This window comes from Moschus berezovskii, chromosome 15, assembly GCF_049115385.1.
Source record: "Moschus berezovskii isolate FMDL1 chromosome 15, NW_MosBer_1.0, whole genome shotgun sequence".
NCBI lineage: Eukaryota > Metazoa > Chordata > Mammalia > Artiodactyla > Moschidae > Moschus > Moschus berezovskii.
In genome coordinates, this window is record NC_142474.1 from 5,017,177 (window position 1) to 5,040,533 (window position 23,357).

General features: G+C 54.2%; 1 protein-coding gene across 7 annotated transcripts in view; it reads left to right on the forward strand.

The window, feature by feature from the left end:
- Window positions 1-1,324: 1,324 nt before the first annotated feature.
- RIPOR3 (RIPOR family member 3) overlaps window positions 1,325-23,357 on the forward strand; it is an 89,707-nt gene continuing 67,674 nt past the window's right edge. For 3 of the 7 annotated variants that reach the window (XM_088843676.1, XM_088843677.1, XM_088843681.1), the window contains exon 1: window positions 1,328-1,870. The gene's annotated coding sequence lies outside the window, so the exon portion shown is untranslated. Of the gene's footprint in view, window positions 1,871-23,357 lie in introns of all 7 variants that reach the window. The other 4 variants (XM_088843679.1, XM_088843678.1, XR_016039075.1 and 1 more) reach the window with 4 other exon arrangements.

Below are 23,357 nucleotides of genomic sequence, written 5' to 3' on the forward strand. Positions count from 1 at the left end.
GATTGCAGAATTCTTTGAGTTAGTCCAAGGAGGCCAACAGATGGATGAAATTTTCTCCAAGTATGGGGTGCCAGGTTGCTGGTGAAGGAAGCTGGTTGGGACAGAGATAATAGATAAATCCATTGCACTTTCTGAAATGAAGCTACTACAGGTATGAGCACCACCCTTAACATTTGCCTCTCCCCTTTCCCAGGGGTAATGACTCAGTGAAGTGCATATTCTTCCAGAATATTTTCCTGGCTTTATATGTGTTTCCATAGCATTTCATTTTATGTGTAAGGGTGGAGGGTTGCACAACCAAAATGATATTGACTGCATCCTTCTGATCCCCTTTTCCCTCAATAATACGTCTCAAAGACCCAACTCCATTGTTACCTACAGATGCAGCTCACCCTTTAAACCCCTGCCTTGGATTCCTGCATATTCCATTTAATCAGTCATTTTTTTGGATGGATATTTCTGATGTTTCTTATGATAAACATTTTTTTCTTCTTTTTTGAGCAAACGTCAATGTGCATGCCTCCTAATGGATGTGCATTAAGTGTTCTGGATGGCAGTCTATGCTTATTTCTGGTTTTCAAAGTTATCACCAAATTACCATCAGACTGTGTGTGTCGCTGTGGAGAGGGGTATCAGCTTCTTTTCTTTGAGGCTGTTTATTCCCGGTGTCTTGTCTGCAGTGGCAGCAGGGTGGCAGGGAGCCAAGGGGTGCAGAGAGAAATTCATCTCTAGGTGTTACAGGCTGGGAGGCACCACAGGGGTGGGGGTGGGGGGTGAGGGGGCGGTCTCCGTGGTGGCTTCAATGGGGGTTTTGTTCCCAGGTCCATCCCTGAGCAGGATCCCAAACCGAGGTGCACCGAGATGACCAAACCAGCCGCGGACCCTGTCTGGACCCCACTCTTGACTGGCAGACGCTGTCTAATTCATAGGAATTCCACATGCATGTAACAGGGGTGTGGCGGGGGGCAAACCCTGAAATAATTAGGTTGTAAATAAGGAAAAGAGGCAGTAAAAGAGGCTGACCACTAAGTGCAAAGACGCAAAGGGAAAAGGCCAAGCTAATTCCCACCAGGGGGAAGTGGGAGGTGTGGAGGTGAAGGGGGCTTGAGCGGGGAAGCTGGACCCGGGGATGGGGTGTGCGCAGGGTCGGATCCAGGACAGAGGCGGGGGAGGGGGACTGATGGGAAAGAGGGGAGAAAGCAGAGGGGCTGGGGGGGCCGAAAGTGGCAAGGTAAGGGGGCCAGGAGCGAGCGGGAGGGGAGCCTGCGTCCGGTCTGTTTGCGATTAGCACCGGAGCCGGTGCCGAGTGAGTAAGCAGAAACTTCCAGGCGTCCCCACACCCCTCCTCCGAGGCCAAGCAGAAATCAGATGCTCCGGGGATTAATCGTGGAGAGTTCAGGACACGAACGCAAACGCCGTGCAGACTTGAAATTAGCTGCCTTGCCCCGGCCCCCTTGCCAAGATGGGAGTGGGGGCCGGGCCGTGAGGGGTGGGGGCCCCGCCTGCTGGGGGCCAGCATGGAACTCTCCCCGGCCGAGCTCAGAGTGACACCGAAGGGCGATCGGCCGCGGCCAGAGCCGCAGGCGGCATCCGGGGGGGACCGGGCCGGCCGGGGGGCCCCAGGCGGGCTTCCTGGAACCCCGCTCCGCGGCCGCCTGCACCCTGACCCGGCCCGATAAGAGCCCGGGGAGCGCCGGCCCCGCGGGGGAGGCCCGGCCGGGGGTCCTCCGAGGCCATGCTCCGGCACAGCCTCGTCTCCTGAGCCCCGCGCCGGTGGGCGCCGCCGCTCGCTCGTCTCAGCGATAAAGCAAGCCGAGCTGCCTCCAGGGGACCGGCGACGCGGGCAGAGAATGTTCGGACCTGCCTGGTGGTGAGTGTGGACCAGACTCCGGGGTGGGAGGGCGGCGTGTCCAGCACGTCCCACCTGGAGCTCCGCGAGCCCTGAGCCTGAGATGGGACCGCAGGAGGACCTCGCTGTGTGGCCTTGCGCAAGTTCTTTACCCGCCTCCGGGCCTCCCTTTGTCCAGCCCTAAAATGGGTGGTTGAAGGAGGTCGTCTTTAAGGGGGTCTTACTATGACTACTATTTTTTTCTTCCTCTTGTTTTTGACTGTGCGGCAGGCTTGCAGGATCTTAGTTCCCCAACCAGAGACTGAACCCTGGGCTCTTACAGTGGAAGTACAGAGTCCTAAGCACTGGATGCCAGGGAATTCCCTATGACTACTATGTTTCGTGGGTCTGCTGCGCCAGGCGTTGTGCCGGGCATTGATGAAGCTTCAGCCTGGACAGTCCCCTCCAGCCCCAGGGCAGGACAGAGGTTCTTATTGCTATTATCCTCATCCTACACTGACAGAGGGGGGCTCAGAGAAATGAAGTGACTTGCCCGAGGTCACACAGCTGGTTGGCAGCAGAGATGGGACTCAGATCTTGATCCTTCTAACTTGCCTCCTGCTAAGCTCTGCACCTCCAGAAGTTGGGACTTGTGTCCTCTGTGTTCTGAGTCTGTGATGATCCCAGAGAGCAGAGGTGAAGGATGAGAGGGAGTGTTGTGTGTAGGAGGCAGGCAGAGGGACTGGACAGGCGAAGCCACAGGCTGACCAGCCTTTGACTCTTCGGAGGGTCTGTCAGCCTGGGGATGGGCAGGGGCTCCTGGCTTGAATGCAGACGGCCTGATGCTCCCTGTGGTATTTACTGCCCTGGGGCAGCTCCCAGGGGCTGTGAGAGAAGAGGGTTAATGTCAGGCAGGGGTGGAGAGAGCTGGGGGTGGGGAGAGTGGCACATGTCTGTATGAGGTTGTGTTCCAATTTTGTTTTGCCTTTTCAAAAATCTGTTTCGAATCATTCTGGGCTCCCACTGCTCCTCTGGACCAAACAGAATTGTGAAACACGTACAGTGCTTTCCACATGCCTCCCTTGGGGGAATCACGTATTCACATCATCAGAGGCTATTTGCATATGCATCCCTGCAGCTGTGATGGCAGCAGCCAGGAGATAAGATGCAGATAAAGCCAGCGAGTGTCTCTCTGGCACCCACAAGGAGGACGCACGTTACATCAGTGAGGGCTGGGAAATCCACGGCCAGGCTGTGGCAGGTGGGAAGTCCCTTGGGTGTCCGGCATCTGGGCTGCGCTGGAAGTCCCAGCACCCAGATGTGGCCTCCTCTTTATTCTTCTCTTGGAGAATTCCACCCCGTGGCAGCTCTGTACTCACTCCTTTTCTTTCTGGGTCTGGTCCAAGTCCTCTGCCCTGGGCTTGACTGGAGACCCGACTGGCGGTCCTTGCTCAAGAGTGACCAGCTTGTCCCAGGAGATTCCCCTCAGTCCTGGGCAAACCCGGATGGTTGGTCACCCTACGCAGTTCTGCCTTTGATTTCTTCTTTTTTTGTTTCCTTTGCAACTTTGAGCTGCTGCTGCTGCTGAGTTGCTTCAGTCGTGTCCGACTCTGTGCGACCCCATAGACGGCAGCCCACCAGGCTCTGCCGTCCCTGGGATTCTCCAGGCAAGAACACTGGAGTGGGTTGCCATTTCCTTCTCCAATGTGTGGAAGTGAAAAGTGAAAGTGAAGTCGCTCAGTCGTGTCCGACTAGTAGCGACCCCATGGACTGCAGCCCACCAGGCCCCTCTGTCCATGTGATTTTCTAGGCAAGAGTACTGGAGTGACTTGCCATTGCCTTCTCCTAGTGACTTGCTTTTTCCCATCTGTAAAACAAAAGGATTATTTCAGGAAATCTTTACAGTCTCTTTGCAACTCTAAAATGCTGTGACTGGCTGGAGAGAGTCAGAGCACTCAAGTTCTAAATGTGGGTGAGACATGGGCTTAGAGAGGAGGAAAACCTCCCCATGAATCCCCCAGCGCGTCATGGAGTGTGCGAGAGGAGGCTGGAATTCAGACGAGCTTGAAGAAGTGACTGCTGGCCTGCAGGCCCAGTGACTGCTGTCAGTGAGAACAGTCCTGGGTATCCACAAGCTTCAGAAAGGTGTGTGTTCAGTTGCTCAATCATGTCTGACTTTTTGTGACCCCATGGAGTGTAGCCTGCCAGGCTCCTCTGTCCATGGGACTCCCGAGGCAAGAATACTGGAGTGGGTTGCCATTTCCTGCCATTCCCAGGAATCTGGGAATCTTTCAGACCCAGAGATCAAACCCTCAACTCTTGCATCTCCTGTAGGCAGAGTCTTTACCAGTAACAGCACCTGGGCAGCTTTGTTGCCAGCACCCACCTGGTGGGGCCAGACTCCATTGCTTAGCGCCTGACCTGCTGTGGATTCCTCCCCGCCTGGACACTCTCAGCTCTGTGGCCCTTGTGCATGGTGTGCTGGAGCCAGCTTGGACCGACTCGTGAAACCGGTTGTCAGATATTTAGGAACTTGGTGAACTCATTGGTAAACAGAGCCATTATTAAAAATTAAACTACGTAGATTTATGATTAAATAAATGATATTAAAAACAAAGGTCGTAGGTACTCAAAGCTCATCTCTTTCCATTTTTAAAAAAGCTACCTGGTTACTGATACTGGTGTTCCTGGGGATATTTTCATCCGGTGTGTCTGTCTGGTGGAAATTCTCCAGTGCACTATTGCAGATCTCCTCCCAGTTCCATTTTTTTTTGCAACTTCAGGTTGGTAGCCTGAAGTCAGCCATGGGTGGGAGTAATGACACTAAGGGGAAATGCAAACAGGACAGCTCAGGGCCTGACTTACTGTTTTGTGGATTATCTAGGTCAACAGACAAGATGACCTGGACAGAGGGAGGGAGAAAAGGTTGATGCAGATTGAACGCAGAAGTGTGTTATCTCTCTACTTGGCACAGTGGGAATAGCAGCAAAACTCGAGGAAGCTGCTCACTTTGTTGACAAGCCAGGAAAGCTCCGACCTGCCCTCTGCTGCATCCTTTGTTCTCACTCCTTAGCGTGAAAGCAGATATCAGTCGAGGTTCTGGAAGGAACTACAGTCGCTCATCAATTATAACCATAGATTGACAATAGATACAAGAGTTGAGGGGCAAAATCAATAACAGCGTCCTGTGTGAATCACTTGAGTGCATGAAATTTACAGCAAGGGGGCCATTGTGCATTTTGTGTGTATCTGTAAGTTGTGTGTTACGCAGCCTCTGTGCCAATACAATCTATGGGAAACCTGAGTATGTATGTGTTCAAGAGTGTGTGTAAATGCACAGATTTGTACACACATGTGCATGTGCTTACACACACATACCCTTTCCCCCAGAAAACTGGTTGTTAAAACCTTTACCCACACACCGCTGGCCCCGCCACATCTCTGCTTGTGCCCAGGGTCTTAGAAATCTTATGGCCGTCCTGAGAGATCGTGCTCAGCTCTCACCCAGAGGGATTCAAATTCCAGGCAGCCAGCCTTGGATACAATCCCTCAGCTTCTTCCTCTGGCCTCAAGCAAACCAACAGCCAAACTCCTCTCTCCTGCCCTGAGTTCTGGAATGGATGCGGAGACTGGGAGGGGCAGAGGGTGTCCTTGGCACCAGCTGCCTCCAGGGTCCCAGCTCAGGCAGCAGGAAGGCCCCCGCTCCCCGCGTCCTTGGCTCCCTCATTCACGACCCAACATCTGCGGGGTGTTTCCGGGTCGCCTCGGGGGTGGCTCCCTGTAAATCCCATCCCATTTCAGGTCTCGCTCCTTCCATCCTTGTTGTTAATGCACAGCACACGATTCTCTAATCAAAACGGCGTCTTGGATCTGGAGGAGGGACAGCTAAGCCAAACCTGTAGGGAAGTTCAGACCACCTTCTATTTTTAGAAAGCCTCGGAGCCAGGTGGGCTCTTTCCAGTCTCCCAGGCCGGCAAGCACGAGAGGAAAATATTTCTCATTCCCCTGCTCCTCCTTCTTAGGGTCCCGGCCAAGGAGGAGGCCCAGGTGGGGACACTGGCCGCCTCAGAGAAGCGAGGCTGGGATGGCAGGAAGTGAGCCCTGCCCGCAGTAATTTTAAAAAGAGCTAAAACCAGTTTTGTTTTGTTTTTTTAATTTTTAATTTTGCATGTAGGAACAGCAATCCGGAGTTTAAATCTCGGTGGGTCCCACTGCAGGCAACCTTTTCCAGACCATTCATTCACTCACATGCGTGTGAGTGTGCGTGTTAGTTGCTCAGTCGTGTCCAACTCTTTGTGACCCCCATGGACTGTAGCCCCCAGGCTCCTCTGTCCATGGGGATTCTCCAGGCAAGAATACTGGAGTGGGTTTGCCATTTCCTCCTCCCAGGGACCTTCCTGACCCAGGGATTAAACCCGGGTCTCCTGCACTGCAGGTGGATTCTTTACCCCTGCGCCACCTGGGAAGCCTATATCACTCACATATGTAATTTTAATTTTCAAAAATGAGATCATTCTTACATTTTATTCTGCATCTTTCTTTTTTCACTTGACAATACACCTTGGGTGTTTTTCCCTGCTAGCACAGGAAGACCTAAAGCTTTTGATGCCTGCCCCCAGGAGGACTGTGAGAGGGGAGCTATGCTGACAACCACATCTCTGTTTTCAAATCAGGTCTCAAATTTTCTATTTTTAAAAAAAATTTATATATTTTCATTATTTATCTGGTTGCGCTGGGTCTTAGCTGCAGCCTACAGCTTGCAGGATCTTCAGTCTTTGTTGGGACATGTAGAACTCTTTTTTAAATTAGTTAATTTGTCTGCGTTGGGTCTTCGTTGCTTTCATTGTGGCTTGTGGACGCTGCATGTGGAATCTTAGTTCCCCAACCAGGGATCGAACCTGTGTCCCCTGCCCTGCAAGGCGGATTCTTGACCACTGGACCACCAGGGAAGTCCCGCGGCTCAAACTTTTTTGACCGCCGAACACACAAATAGAGCCCAGCTGCTTCCATTTCTCAGTTAAAGGACATTCCGTTGGCTCCACCGTCCGCCTGTCTCTGGAAGCTGACCGCTCCCCTCCGCCCCTGCACCCTGGTCCGCGCGGCCACCGTCTGTCTCCAGACTGTTGTGGTTGCCTCCTCCCTGATGTCTCTGCCTCTCTGACTGCCTGTCCTGCACCTGCAGCCAGCGGGGTCTTGGTCAAAGGAGATCAGATCCCGCCCCTCCCGCTCAGGGCGCCTCCTCCCTGCCGGCCTGGCTCCCCCTCACCCGGTGTAGAAGGCTGAGTGCTAACTACAGCCGCCAGGCCCCACAGAACCTGGACCTCATCTCCCCTGCCCGCCCCATCACCGAACTCGCTGCTGAGTAAGGTGCTCAGTGTGGCCTCAGGACCTTTGCCCTTGCCTCCCCCGCTGCCCGGGACACTCATTCTCCAGATCTCCACATGGCTCCCTCCGTACTTCTCACCATCATCTAACACACAATACGTTATTGTTCTTTTTCAAAATATCTTCTGCTGGAGGGGCTTCCCTGGTGGCTCCGTGGTAAAGAATCCACTTGCCAATGCAGGAGAGACGGGTTTGCTCCCTGATCCGGGAAGATCCCACGTGCTACGGAGCAACTAAGCCCCTGCGCCACCACTCCTGAGCCTGTGCTCTCCAGCCGGGCAACCTCGACTGCCAAAGCTCGGCAACAAGAGAAGACGCAGCAAGGCGAAGGCCGCGCGCTGCAACTGGAGGGTGAGCCCCGCCCGCTCCAACTGGGGAAAGCTGGAGTGCAGCCACAAAGACCCAGCACCGCCAGATGGACACAGTTATTTTTTAAAATAAAAATGCGAGCTTCCTGAGGGCAGGATTCTCTCTCTTTTTTCTCCTGTTTTGTTCAGCGCTGTGTCTATCCTATAGCATGCACTCAGTTAAGACTCAGGGAAATATTCGCTTTCTTCTGGGTTGACAGGCAGAGTCTTTACCACTGAGCCCCCAGGGAAGGCCTCAGTCCTCCAGATTTGGGTTCAAATCCTGGACCCCTTGTCAATGTGCTGTGTGACTCTGGGCAAATTACTTCACCTCTCTGCACCTCTAGAATGCAAGAGCGCTGTCTTCCAGAAGCCACGTGCCAGGGTTCTTCTCGTGCCATGCTGTTTCCTGTCGGGTCGTATGCTCATTCCTGAAACATCCCTGGAATACTCTCATTGGCGGAAGGAACCGACAAGGCTCATCCTTGGAGCTGAGTGGGAATCAATTCCACCCAAGCCAGTGTCGGTGAATCCGGACATAAGGTGGCCCCCAAAATGAAAGTTGCTCAGTCACGTCCTGCTCTTTGCGACCCCATGAACTGTACAGTCCATGGAATTCTCCAGGCCAGAATACTGGAGTGGGTAGCCTTTCCCTTCTCCAGGGAATCTTCCCAACCCAGGGATCGAACCCAGGTCTCCCGCATTTCAGGCAGATTCTTTACCAGCTGAGCCACCAAGGAAGCCCTGAGGTGCCCCAAAGCCAGCAGCAACTCTTGTGGGGAGCGAGCAGAGGCTGGGCCACAGGAAGGTAGATGTCCACTCCAGGCTGGGCTGGTTTGGCCGTTGACCTTGGTGACCATCTTATGGCCAGAAAGACTGTCCAGGATGAGTGGTGACCAACACTGGTCTCTGGCCTCATCCACGTGAGGCTGATGGCCATGCTCGGGCCGTTGCACACACGTCTGGAATACCTATTCCGAAGGGTAATTCCCAGGGAGAAAGAGTGTTTATACTTTTCTTGGGGGGGAAATTCCACTTCTGTTGCCAATCAGTTCCGCTTGAGAACAGCTTTTCTCAACACCAGCACGTTGGCCGCCCAGGCTTGTGTTCTGTGGATGAGCTCAAAGTGGGGGAAAAAAGTGACTTTTCTTTCCTTCTTGCACCCCCAACCGTGATACCCGGCTGCTAGTGTTGAAAGGGGTCCTGTAGCTCACTGAGTTTTCCTTGTCGTGCTGACTCCAGGAAAGGCTATAAAAACTGGCCGTAACTGGCTGGAGGGGAAGTTAGCTACCCCAGTGGCCGAGTTATCAGAAGCCGGTTGAGACGAGGATGCTTCAGTCAAGCCTCTTCTCCTTGCACCTGCGCCCCAGGTTGGTGCAGGGCGGGGGCTGCTGAAGGGAGTTTGTCTGTCTTCCTTCCCGGCTCCCAGGAACTGCAGAGGCTCGTGGCAAGATGGAGCAGCTGGGAGGCCGCGTGGTAGGCTGGTCCCCTGAGGGCCGCCGACGCCCACTGCCCACACCAGGGCCCAGCTGTGCTGTAGCTGCGAGCCGTGGGCTTGAGGTCCTGTGGCCTCAGTTTCCTCATTTTTAAAGTGACAATCCTGGTCCTTCCTCCTGAGATTGCTGTCAGGACCACACGAGGGGGTCCACTCAGAGGAGCCCCTGACTGCACATGAAGGCCTTCCTAAACGTCAGCTTTACATTTAACGTTTATTCATCGGTGGCTGCACCGGCTCTGCACCGGCTTTCTCGAGTTCCTCTCTAGTTTCGGTGTGTGGACTTCTTGTTGCGGTGGCATCTCTATTTGTGGAGCTTGAGCTCTAGGGAGCGAGGGCTCCATGGGTGCCATGCACAGGCATGCGGGATCTTAGTTCCTGGACCGGGGATCAATCCAGCGGCCCCTGTATTGGCAGGTGGGTGCTTAACCACTGGGCCACCAGGGAAGTCCCTAAACGTCAGTTTTTATTACTGACCCAGGACCCGCCCATTCTTAACTCCGCTGACACTCAAGGCGTGTGCGGTGGTGCCATTGTCGCTTAACCCAGCCCCCTGTTGATAGACCTGGCGTCGGTTCCAGTCTTCCGTGGTTTCAGAGCAGGTGGCGTTGAATCGCCTGTGGCTTTGCGTACCTTCTGCTCCCCCAAGGTATGTGAACCCCACTATCACCTTGTCTCTGCATGTTCCTTCCCAGGGCCTGTAGAGCGAGGAGAGGCGTGTAGACACAAGGCCAGCCCCGGCCTGGCATGCAGACAGGCCTGTGGGACAGGGCAGGGTCGGGTCCTCTTGAGCCATCCAGCCCCCACGACCTGGCCAATGCCCAGGGTGGCCTGGAGAGAAGAAACCTGTCCCATGCAGGCTCTGCCCATCTTTTGCAATCCTCTTCCTCCAGGAAGCCCCCTGGGACCTGTGGTCTGACACTCGTGACTGTCTCTGCGTGGATTTAGTGCCATGGTGTCCTGCTCCCTTTGAGGGGGGCAAGGCCTTAAGAAAAGGAGTCAGGAAGGCCTGAATGCTTAGCCTTCCACCCACGCAGCCCCTGGGACCTCTGTGTCTCTTCTGTGTGAACCAGATAATGACAGCAGTGATAGCAACTCCTCAGAAAGGTCTTGCGAGGTCTCCGCGACAAAACATTGGTGGAATGTTTGACCCTGCGTTGGTCCCGAGAAACATAAGCTTGGACTAGGAATGTCGCCTGTGGGAGGGGTCCAACTGCCTGCCCACTGGGCTGTGGGCATTTGCAGGCAGTGGTGTCCCGTCTGGAACCAAATATAAACGGAGTCCAACCTAATGGTGTGGCCTTGGGCAAGTCGTTCTCTTTCTGGACTGAGTTTTCTCTTGAAAATGGGGGTCCCAATGATACCTATCTAGCAGGTTTGTTTGGGAAATTCAGTGAGGCCAAAGCAAATAATGCTTTGCACCCGGCAAATGCTCAATAAACGTTGGCTGTTGCTGACATCGTTAATGTTGCGCTACTAATTGTAAAACATCCTCCCAGAACCTGGCACAGAGTGTGCGTGCCCTGGGTACTTTGCGACTCAAATGCACTGACTGACAGGGCCAAGTCCACTGGTTATAAGGTCGGGTCTGGGGGAGGCATTGTCGGAAGGCTCCATTTCTCCTGTGGTTGACTCCCTTAGAGAGACTCGAGGAAAACCAACCGAGATGCCCGGAGCTGCGGTTCATGCCATCTGCTGGCGCCCAACTCTGTGGGATGCCGGAGCAGGCGTCAGCACCCCCATTTTACAGATAAGGAAAAGGGGCTCAGAGGCGGGAGAGCGTCCCGCCGTGTTCCACAGCCAGCTCACAGTGCAGCAGGGCCGACCCTTCTCCTGACCCTCAGAGCAGCGGTCCTCGCCCGGCCTCGCACAGGAAATGGACCGTGGGGGCGAGATACAGAGTCCCTCGTTGAGCAGGGCCCTTGCACATTTCTGACATTTTTGCATCTGGGGACATGGGGTGAAGAAACTCAGATGAACTGTTCTTGTTTCCTGGTGGACAAAAACTCCTGACCCAGGGTGAGGGATGTTTGCTGCTGGACTGGGTCAGTCAGAAGCGTGGTTTTGTCTGGGTTTTTCCCTTCTCCCCTGCTCCCAACTGCAGAAACTCCAGAGAGGGCGAATGTGCTGAAGACTTCAGGAGCTGTTCCAGGGTATCTGAAGGACGGGAGGCCCCTGAACTGTGGATGCTGGAGGCCCAGTCCCGCCGGGTCTGCTGTGGGACCTGCCTCGAACGAGAGAGCCCAGGAAGGAGCCGGCAGTCACTGCCCTCCCCTGGCCCGCATTCGTGTGTCTTCTGCTCTCGTAAGGATACCAGCCATTGGACTCAGGGCCCCCCTAATCCAGTATGACCTCAGTGGAACTAATCACATCTGTGAAGACCATTTCTAAATAAGATTATGTCCTATGTCTCTGTGTAGACACGAATTCTGGGGGGACACCGTCCAACTCACGACAGCAGCTGCGGCCACCGTTGTTATCACTCCCTCCACCGCCTATTGAGGCAGTACACACAAGTGTTGGCGCTTCTCTGAGCGTCTTTTTTTTTCATTTTTAAAAAAGCTTTTTATTTTGTAATGGAGTATAGCCAATTAGGGCTTCCCAGGCGGTACCCATGGTAAAGAACCCGCAGGAGACATAAGAAACATGAGTTTGATCCCTGGTTTGGGAAGATTCCCCTGGAGAAGGACATGGAAACCCACTCCAGTATTCTTGCCTGGAAAATCCCATGGACAGAGGAGCCCTGTGGGTTACCGTCCATGGGGTCGCAGAGTTGGACACGACTGAAGTGACTTTGCACACCTGAAGATTAACAATGTTGTGATAGTTTCAGGTGGGCAGCAAAGGGCCTCAGCCATACATGTACATGTGCCCATTCTTCCCCCGAACCCCCTCCCATCCAGGCTGCCACATGACACTGAGCAGAGATCCCTGTGCTACACAGTAGGTCCTTGTTGGTTATCCATTTTAAATATAGCCGTGTGTGCATGTCCATCCCAAACTCCCTAACTATCCCTTCCCCCTGAGCTTCTTGTATTCCTTCTCTCTTTATTCCTTTGGCCCCCTCTGAAGCTGTGCAAAGTGGTTTCATGGTTATCTCTGAGGCTCAGAGGGGAGGACTGACTTGCCCCAGGTCCCACAACTGGTAAATAGCAAACCTGGCTTTCGGACCCTTTTCTCTCTGACTGCAAAGCTGACAAGGTTTTGAGACCCTCCAGTCCCACCCCGAGAGCTTGGGGCCGCCATACTTTTCCTCCCAGGATCCCAGCCGCCTGAGGGGCTGGCTCCTGGCCCACATGTCTCTCCAGAAACATCTCCCCCAGAGAGGCTATGAAAGGGCGGGGGGTAGGCATCTTTGTTCAGGAAACACAAGGTTGGGCTCTGCCACGGGTCACTGGTGCCCGGGTCTCCTGTGGGCAGGAAGCTGGCGTGCCCCCTGTGCGTGTGAGAGCATGCCAGAGGCACACACGTCATCCCTCACATCTGGGAACATTTTCGGAGTCTTGACTTGGGGCTACAAATAGCAAAGGGGTCCTTTAAGGTGTGATTTATTTATCATCGAGAATGTGCTATTAAATGCTTGTGCAGAGTCGATTCACTCTGTAGGATCCACAGCCCTGACTTCTCAGGCCGGGCCTATCCCTGGCCTGGCAGCAGTGGGGCTGGTTTCTGATGTCAGCAGAGAGGGGAGAGTGGGGCCCCAGGGGCCGGGATGGGCCCAACGGAGACAAATGAGCGCCAGCCAGATGGCGCCCTGCAGGTCAGCTTTCATCATGCTTGCTGAGGAAAGAACATGCTTTGGCCAGTGGGAGGTTTGGGCAATTAGAAGTTGGGAAAGAAAAATTGTCATTTCCAACAACTGGGGCTTTGGGGCCAGGAAATATTGGCTCTGTCAGCCCAGAGAGAGTGAATGGATTTGACATCCCTGGGGAGATCGGGGTCCCCAAAGGTCCCAGCCAGCCTGCAGCAGTTGCTGGGGGAGGTTGATGGGGCCAGCCACAGGGCCGAGAGTTCAGCAGGCTGTCTGGGTCCAGGTCTTGTCTCCTTCCGACCACCCTGGTCAGCCCCGCTGTTGGATAGGGATTATCGCAGAGCCTGCCCTGGGGCCTTGAGGGAAGCCCTGAGCTAACAGCATAGGTCGAGTTCTCATTAACCCCAGCCAGTGTCCTCAGGACCCTGATCCAGTGCGGGGCTGCCTGCAGACAGAGAGGAGCCGAGGCAGCAGACCTCTCGCTGTGGCTCCAAGGCCAGACTCCTAACCCACCCGCTGCCCACCGGGCAGGAGCTTCCTCCCTCAGGGCAACCGGGAGACGAGTGTCAAGGTGGTCTCACCCGGCCTGGGTGGTCCGCGTGCTCAGCATCCAAGAAGCCAGGCCTGCGGGCGTCAAGGGTCTGATTCACGTTCCCAGCTTAAGGCCGATGGAGGGGCAGACGGTGACCACGTGGTCCCTGCAGTCCTTCTCAGGTGGCTCCAAGCCCGGAGGAGAGGTGGGGAGGGACCCATGTCTTTATGGGCAGCCAGCCTGGGGTGGGGGGTGGGCTGCACGGCGGGTCCAGCTCAAGGGTGGGGATCATGCAGACCTGGGGTGGGGAGCACCGGACGTCAGAGTCATCAAGGCGCCAGGTCCTGTTAGCTGTATCTGGGCTGCAAGTCTGTTCTCTGGACCTGGACTCAGGTATCTGTCAGCATGTGAAGGCTGAGGCCTGACCTTCCCCAGCGTCCCCGTCACCTCCAGGTCTGACTCTCTGGGGGTCACGGCCAGGCTGGTCCAGCTGGCTACAACTCCCCCATGAATGCCAGTTTCTGGAGCTCTCAGATGCTGTGGCTCTTGGCTTGTTTATCTCCACGGCTCCAAGCCTGGCCAGCTTTTGGGCAACAGAAGTCCCAAAGTCCATGAAGAAGGCACTGTAGAACCCAGCATGGGGGTGGCCAGGTTGGGGGCACAGGATGCTGGGTGCCCCGGCTGCAGGCAGCTCTGAGCATGTCCTTTGAAGCCTAGGGTGGGGGACCTTCCCTGGAGGGCCGCTGGACCCTGACCTTGTGACAGCTGCTCAGTGAGAGCCCTTCCTGCTTCCTTCTTATTCACATATGTATTTAACTTTATTTTGGGGTTGCCCTGGGTCTTGACCGCTGTGCACAGGCTTTCCCTAGTTGTGGCAAGTGGGAGACACTCCTTGTTGCAACGCACGGGCTTCCTGCTGCGGTGGTTTCTCCCGTCGCGGGGCACAGGCTTTAGGCACACGGGCTCTAGCTGTGGCTGCACGCGGGCCCTAGTGCGCGTGGCTGAGTAGTTGTGGCTCATGGGCTTAGCTGCTCCGTGCCGTGAGGGATCTTCCCAGACTAGGGCCCAGCCCGCATCCCCTGTAGATTCTCATCCACTGTACCACCAGGGAGTCCCGCGGCTCCGTTCTGACGGGCTTCATGTCCTGATGCTAATTCCTGGTTCTTCATTTCACTGCTCCAGCCAGAGGTCATTCATGCGTTCATTTTCTTGGTCTTCACAATGAACCCACAATGCAGGGAGGTGCTGTTATTACGCTGCCACTTTTAGATGGGGGACACACGCAGAGATTAAGCGACCAGTTCCTGCGCACAGAGCTACTGCTGCTGCTGCTGCTAAGTCACTTCAGTCGTGTCCGACTCTGTGTGACCCCATAGACGGAAGCCCACCAGGCTCCCCCGTCCCTGGGATTCTCCAGGCAAGAACACTGGAGTGGGTTGCCATTTCCTTCTCCAATGTGTGAAAGTGAAGTCGCTCAGTCGTGTCTGACCCTTAGCGACCCCACGGACTGCAGCCTACCAGGCTCCTCCATCCATGGGATTTTCTAGGCAAGAGTACTGGAGTGGCTTGCCATTGCCTTCTCCAGCGCACAGAGCTAGGGAGCCTGTATTAGTTGTGAGCAGCTCCTGACACGTGATTCCAGAGTTGAGCGGCTTAGAATGATGCATGCTTATAATCTCATCGCTTCTGTGGATTGGAGGTCCAGGCCTGGCTCAGCTAGGTCCTATGCTTCCGGGTCTCTCACAGGCGACAGTCAAGGGGTGACAGGCTCCAGTCACCTCAGGGTCCGACGGGGGCAGGATCCTTTTCCATGTCCTCGCGGCAGTACGGGCAAGGTGCAGTTCCTCTGCAGCTGTTGGTGGGAAGCCCTCGGTTTCCTGGCCCTGTGGCCCTCTCCAGCACAGCAGCTTGCTCTGTCAAAGTGGGCAAGCCAGGAAGGGGTGTGTGTATGTGTGTGTGTCACTGTCTTTTATAACCTAATCTTGGAGACGACATCCATCCCCATCACTTTTGCCATATTCCATTCATTAGAAGCAAGTCACTGGGCCAACTCATACTTAAGAGGAGAGGGTGGGTGCCAGCAGGGGTGGGTCGTGGCGGGCCGCTTTGGAAGCTGCCCAGCCTCAGAATGTTAACCCAGTTGGGTCTGACTCCAAAGCCTGCTCCCCACCCCAACCCCCCCGCCCTGCCAAAGAAAGCTGAGCAAAGAGTTCTTTCTCCTCAGTCCTAGAGACTGGCCACCTGTCTGCTCCCTGCCAGGTCAGAGCCGGGCCGCCCATTCATGCACTCAGGGACCATTTATGAGCAGCCACTGTTTCAGGCCCTGCACAGGACAGCTGTGGCTCCCGCCCATGGAATGTCCATCCCGGGACTGAACTTGGGGAGCCAGCTGCACATCCCCTCACCCTGTCACGTGTGTGTGCCGAGAAAAATGTGCTATGACTGATCTGAGGTTTCTCAGAGGCCCCGGTCATAGGGCAACATGGGAAAGTGCTCGATTTAGTCTCAGCTGGCAAAATGGAATCTGATGGAGGCCCGGAGGTAAGGCTCCCGCTCCCCCTGAGCCTCTCTCTAAGCGCGTCTGAGTCTGTGCATCGGGCAGGGATGCTGTGGCCCAGCCTCCCCGCCAAGGGGAGGAGGCGGGTCTGCAGCCACGTCCGATGCCTGGATCACCGCTTGCCTCTCTGGCACTTGTGGCTGCAGCTGGCGGCTGGAAGAGCTCGCGCTCTGGGCCTGCAGCCCTTTCTGGCTGGCTTGTCTCTGCCTTGGCTCACACCCACCTCCATCACCCCTGCATTTGGCCCCCTGCCTCAGCTGTCCACCGCCAGCCTCTGCTGCGGTCACTCGGCCCCTCCCCTGAAAACGTGTCCCCCTCACCCCGAAGGGATGTGTTGAGCCCCTTCTTGGTCATGGGAGGACCCCGTGTAGCCAGGGAGAGTGGACAACGGGGCTTCTTTCTCTTCAACCTGCTGCATCTCTGGGTTCCCCAACCCTAAGTGGTGGGCAGTGGTTTCAAGGCAGCTAATTCCTTGAGCCTCCGGAAGATGAAGTTGCCTTTGGAGCTGACCCCGCATGTATGAAAACACCAATAAATAGAAGTAGCTGACACACAGGGTGCCTGTTGTACACTGGGGTCTCCTCTAAACACTTCACTCATGAGCTCACTTAATCCAGCAACTCTGTGAAGAAGTACTGCTAGTCCCATTTTACAGATGGGAAGACTGAGGCACAGAGGAGGGAATGGCTTGCTTGTGGGCACAGAGCCAGTAAGTGGTGCAGCTGGGATGTGGACCCAGGTGCCCCCGAGTCCACGCTCTTCACCACTGGCATTCTCCATCACCTGTTCTCTCTGGGCTGAAGCAGAGGGGGTAGAGGGGGCCTTACTTCCTTTGCATATGCTCCTTTGGGGGTAGTTGGCCAGCCCGGGGTCATGGCTGAAGGGAGGGCTTCTTACTTTCTTGGTGATTTGGGGATTGCTATGTTCATGGAGAGCTAAGGGCCTTTCAAAGAATGTTTTCTCACAGTGGAGGCTTTTAAGGGGCTTTTGAGTCTCCTGTCTCACGGCAGAATCGATTTTGATTATCGGGAACTGAGCCTGGCCATGGTCCTGCTCATTCTGCCTTTGAAGGAATCTCCCTCTAGCCGGGCAGGTCGAGGATTGAGTTCAGGAGGGGAGGGCTGTTCCCCACAAAGCAGAGAGGAAAGTGCGCAATACTTTTTCCAGCCTGTTGCAGACGTGGTCACACACTTCATCGGTCACAGTCGTGACCAACATGCTGCAGGAGACACAGAGCAACGCGGTTGTGCTGCAACCGTCTGAGCCCATTTAGCCTGCGGGGGCAAAGCACCAGAGACCCAGCGGTCAGGGCCACCGTCTCAGCTTCAGTTCCGGGACCCAGCAGAGGCCCAGCTTCAGTGTCCCCACCTGGGAACAAGGAGGGCAGCCTGTCACCCTGAAATGGTGCAGCAGCTTTCCTGGAGTGACCTGGGATGCCGAAACCAGGGTGACCAGGGAGAGCAGGTTGGAACCGCCCAGGGCAGAAGGATGCAGGAGTCCTGTGGGCATCCCAGGCTCTCTCCTCTCTCAGTTGCCTCCATCCTCCGTCCTCCCTGTCCCGACCTAGGCCGATCTAAATGAGAAGGCCCCTGTGTCAACCACTGGACAAGCGTTATAACCGCGAATTCTCAGAGACAGCCCGGTGCAGCGAGTGGTGTTATCATCCCCATTTTACATGAAGGAAAACAGACTCAGCCAGCTTGAGCAGCTCACCTTGATGACTTGGCGAGAACGTGGCAGGCTGGGATTTGTCCCTCAGGGCCGTGTGACTGCACACCCTTCACTGTCCTCCCACACCTGCGGGGCCATTCAGGTTCCTGGATGGGGGCAGAGTAGAGGAGAGAAGAATTTGCCCCAGGGGGAAAAAAAAACCTTCAAGTGCCAGACTCCAGAAACGCCCAGGGCTGTGTGCTTCCCCTCGCTGTGAAGGAGCCGAGCCGCGGGAGCAGATGCTGGGAACTTTGAGCAGAAACCCAGTTCTGGAATGTTCTAGGACGAGGCGGGGAAGGGTCCTCTGGGAAAGGGGTGGAGGTTCCAGTCCACATCACTGGAGGAGACGGGTGGGGGGCGGGTGGGAGGACACTGATTTTGCTGGTTGATGGTTAATGTTCCTTCCCAAGGGTATGCATGATTTATGCCGGTGTTTTGAAACAAAATTCAACCAAGCTAGACTCAGTGCCCCAGGAAGCTAAAGAGATAGCCGTCCTGGAAACTGTTCAGGGTGGGGGAATAAAAGGATATGCCAGACAATTTGCCTCCTTTCTGACTCTACCCATCCAAAGCAGAGGCCCCCTGCTTATCACGGAGACCCCTTGGGAGGCACCTTCCAGGCACCAACAGCTGAAGAAAGTGGTGTCCTGTGTCTGCATGCCTTTTGTCTTGGTTGGATCGAAGAGAAAAAACAAAAACAAGCCCCTAGACATATTCACTAAACCTGCTTTGGTCCCCGTTCTAGGGCCTTCCTGGGAAAAATAACCTCTGCGTTAGGACTCTGAGTTACATGTGATGAAACCCCAAGTCATACTGGCTCAAGCTGAAAAGAGAATGGGAATTTCTCTGGTGGTCCAGTGGTTAAGATTCTGTGCTCCCAAAGCAGGGGGCCTGGGTTCAATCCCTGGTCAGGGAACTAGATCCCACGTGCTGAAACTAAGAATTTAAATAAAACAAATAAATGAATTTTAAAATAAATAAATATGTTGATGAACGTTTTTAAAAAAATAAAAAGAGAATGTATTGGCTCACATTTAAGTCTAGGATTAGGTACAGCTTCAGGTGTGGCTGGATCCAGTGGAGTGGCTAGGGGTGGAGGATCTTAAGGTTGATTTTCAGTGGCCTAGACTAGAAGCGACTTCTTTGGCTGAACCAATCATGGCAGCTGTGAGAACGTGGTGGTCTGAATGGGTGTCAGTGGTATGCACTGGAAAGTGGTAACGAGGTCATTGGTTGAGAGAAACCTTTGGTGCTGTTGGAAGAAAAGTCACATCAACAGAGAGATCTTCTTACGTTCTGTGTGGTCAAATGAGACCTTAAGTCTCTGAGCCATTCCGAGCTCTGAGGCCCTTACAGAGCAGCTGGATTGGCATGGCAAGCCTGTGCCACATAAACACCGCTCCTCCCCTCCTTCAGTTCATGGGGGCCGTTGCTAATGGATCACAGCTCCCTTTCGCAGTGAGCTGCAGACTCCAACTCAACACTGATTTGGAAGCACCCCGTATCCATCAGTCAGTGTTAGAACAGGGGCCGAAACGATGTGCAATTTCTGTTCTAAGCCGATGGAGTAAAGGAAACTGAAGCTCTGAGAGTTATGTGATTTGCCCAGGGTCACGCAGGAACTCAGACCAAACCCGCCTGACTCTGGCCGGCTGCCTTTCCTGTGGGATTCTGCCTGATTTGAGCCTTGAGAGGAGGTCTGTCCCTCAGTGGAGATTTCCATTCCAGACAACTGCTGCATGTGGTAAAGGAATAGACTTGAGGTCAGAGGAAAGCCAGAGAGCTCAGCCACTGACCCAACTCAGGCTGAGAACGTTCCCTGGGGCTGAGAGCGATTCGGCGGGAAGGACAATTCATGTGAAAACCACCGGGCAAACCTTTGTTCTCCCACAGAACTCTCAGTGGGCTTTTGCGTGCCCTACCTTAAATATAATAAAACCCGGGTGTTTTACATCAAATATAATAAAACATGCTCTACTAGACACACTCTTGTCGCAGGAGATGATGCTGAATTTACTTCCTCCTGGGGACTGGGGTCAGAGTGTTCTGAGAGGGAAGGAGAAAGGGCTGGGAAGCCGGAAAGCAGAGACTGAGTCCTAACATAGCCTTTATCCCAGCTCCGCCTCACCCAATCTCAGGAAGAAAGTACGTGCCAAACAATCAGCTGGTTATCTGGCCATAGGAAGGTACCAAAGGGGATCCTGACCTCAAGGAGCCTACTGTCAAGTATGGGATATTAACTTACTAATAATTTCGGAGGACTGACATTGGGCTTACCATGTGCTTCGCACAAAGGCAAGAGATTTGCCTGTATCATCTTAGGGGACTTCCCTGGTGGCTCAGTGTTTAAGACTATGCCTTCCAGTATCTGGGATGAGGGTTTAATGGCTGGTTAGGGGGCTAAGATTCCCACATGCCATGTGGCTGAAAAACCTAAAAATATAGAACAGAAGCAACATTGTAACAAATTCAATAAAGACTTTTAAAATGGTCCCCATGAACAAAAACAAAATCTTAAAAAAAAAGGAAGTATGGGGGCTTTGCTTGCATTGCATGCTAAATCACATCCGACTCTTTGCGACCCTATGGACTGTAGCCCACCAGGCTCCTCTGGCCATGGGATTCTCCAGGCAAGGATGCTGGAGTGGGTTGCCATGCCATCCCTCTCAACGCAGGGATTGAACCTGCATCTCTACATCTCCTGCATTAGCAGGCAGGTGTGTTCTTTACCACTAGTGCCACCCGAGCAGCCCTTTGCCTGCATCGTGAATCCCTGGGATTCAGCAGGCAAGAATACTAGAGTGGCTGCCAGTTGCTTCTCCAGGGGGATCTTCCTGGCTCAGGGATTGAATCTGGGGCTCCCACACTGCAGGCAGATTCCTTCCCATCTGAGCCAGCAGGGAAGCCCTGCATTATCTTAAATCAAATTCACACAACTCCAAAGAGGAGGTGGAGTTTGCCCCTATGAACAGAGGCTGAACTGGAGGCTTAGAGAGAGGGAGTCACACTGCCCCCGGACACCCATGAGAGAAGGCAGAGTTGGGCTTCCAGTTGGACCTGCCCGACCCTGGTCCTGACCGAGCCCCATGCCATGGGCTGGCAGACATGGTGAAGAAGGGCAGAAGGGAACATATGAGCCCCTGGAGAGCCATTCAGTCCGTCACCCCAGCAGCAGGGTGCACGCTGCTGCTGGGCTCAGAGAAACCCATGGTGGTTCCCAGAAAGCACAGGGTGTGCCTTTAGGACGAACATCTCTGGGGATGCTAATAAAGTAATGAGTGCCTGCTGTGACATTTAAGCTCGTGGCCCACAGAGAGACACAATCAGTTTGAAAGCTTCTCGTCTAGAATAAGCACCCTTCCCCGCCCATTGTACAGGTGAGAAAACTGAAGTTCAAGAAAAAGAACTGACTTCCGCCAAGTTGCACAGCCGCGAGCCGTGGGGCCAGGACGAATCCGTATTGGGGTCCCAGTTCAGCTGACTCCCTTGGAGACCCATGAGAGATGATAGGGACCAAACCGTGGCGGGGCAGTGCTGGAGCATCCAACAGGAGGGTGCTGGGGGTGCCCCAGTTGGAGAAACACGCAAGGGTGGCGGGCGTGGGACGGCCGTGACGCCTGCAGCGCCCGTGACGTCCACCGCCTGGGCTCAAACCCAGGCCTGGGACCTAGCACTTAACAAGCACCCGATTTCACAGATGCGGCCAATTATTTCTGCTGCTTGATTTCCTTTGGAAATTCACTTCTAATACGTTTTGGCTCTCCCTGTCCTCAGGGGGGCCTGACCCTAATCAAGGCAGCCTGACTGATGACAAAAGCAGAGGCTCGCAGGTAGGCTGGGTACGCCCGCGCCTCCGGTGGGTCTGGCAGCGGCCGGAGGGAGAGTTAGCGGCTGATCCTCTGCTCAGGCGCAGTCAGCCCCGAGGAGCCTCCGGAGGGGCTGCTGATGGTGGAAGCAGCTGGAAGGGAAGTGCGAGGGCAGATGTGGCTACAGCCAAAGGCCCGCGGTCAGCAGGGCTTCGCTGCAGCTGTTTTGGAAAAGACTGTGCTCCTGGAGCCCACGAGATGCAGGTTCGCGTCCCAGAACCACATGGACCGCTTATGAGATTGGGTTCACCCCTGGGAGTGCCCGCTGAGAGCTGGGCGCGGCCCGCGGAGTGCCTGCGATCGTCCTGTGGTCCACTGGACATCCTGTGGACAGCAGCTGTGCTGCGGGGGCCCTGGGGAAAAGGAAGGCGTATTTCTGCCCCTTCTCTCCCAGGCCCCTGACCTGCCCTTTGGCCTCAGGAGTTCCTGGCTTCACCCGTTGTCCAGGACCTCCAGAGTGACGCCGATAACAGCAGTGCCGAGGCTGAGAAGGGGTCGCGGTGAGGACAGCGTGTTCCTGCAGCAAAGCCGCAACCTCCTGCTGCCTCCTCCAAGTGCTTCAGCCCGGAGCAAGGGAGCTTGTCCTCTGGGACATGCAAGGACAGGGCTTTGAATCCTGACTCTCTCAAAGGGCTTCTCCCCAATTTGCTGTGGTGTGTTAGGGTTCAGGGGGTCATAAATCTGCTCTAACAATTCCAGGTAAAAGGAGGATGCCTTGGAAGATTACAGAGATGTTCTTTTTCATTATACAAAACTAACAAACAAACCCCAAATGCTAGAAAACCCAATAAAACCAATTTGAAGAAAGCTTTGTTAATTCAGGTAATGGAAATGTCCAGTGGTAGGGTGGGTTTCAGGTGAAGTTTGATACAGCCACTCAACACTAACATGGGGATTCAGTCTGCCACAGCCCCAATCCCTCTTCCATATAGTTTGCATGTGTTCCCAGAATGGCTGTTCAACTTCAAACATGCATGACCCTTCAGTTCAAGGACCTAAAACAACTACAGTGTCCTTCTGTGTCTCCTCATTTATATTCCTGAGGGAGGGAATCAGATGTTTAGACTCATTCTCTCAGGCCAAGCACCAGAAGTTGTGTGTTTCTGGCCAGTGAGTGGATGGTCTCTCCTGGGTTCAGTCACAAGTGGCCAGACCACAAAGGTCACGTGCTTGCTCCCACCCAGTGGAGACAGGATGTCTGAGAAGTGGTCACGGACCAGTGATAGGTATCACCCTGATACCTTCCCAGAGAAGTGGGGATCCACAGCTGAGTGCCACGAGTCCCCAAGGACTCTACAAGTCCTCCCTGGCCTGAAGACTATCTGAAGAGTCCTCATTTATTCTAATTACTAATTTTAGGGAAATTTTAAGATTAGTTCTGGTTACATTTCCCCCCCACCCCATAGCTGTTTCTCTAGGCTCTTTTTCCGGTTCATTCAGGAGAAGAAATTCAGACATAGTTCAAGGGATGGTGTTGATCACTGTTCCTGAGAAACTGATCAGTAACTGCATGTGTCCACTGTGAACAAGCCCAGGGTTATCCTCAGGTGGCTTTTGACAGCCTGGCTACCTCATCAAACAAACTCTGCCTTATTTTCTTACTTTCATACCAGGAAAAAGGTTTGATCTTCAAAACAAAGCACCTACATCATCAGTTAGACTGGAAGAACTTGTTTGGTCAAATTTAGAAGCCACAAGAAGGTCAGAGAATAAATTTAGAACTGACCTCTGATCCCTGAGGACCAGCAGCTCTGTCTGGCCCTGGCTGCCTGCCAACACCACCTGCTACCTTGAGTTTGGTTGACTTTTCACCTCTGACTCTGCATCTATTCTTGCGGGATAACATGGCCTTTAAGGGCATGACCTGGCATCTAAAATGCCTGTCT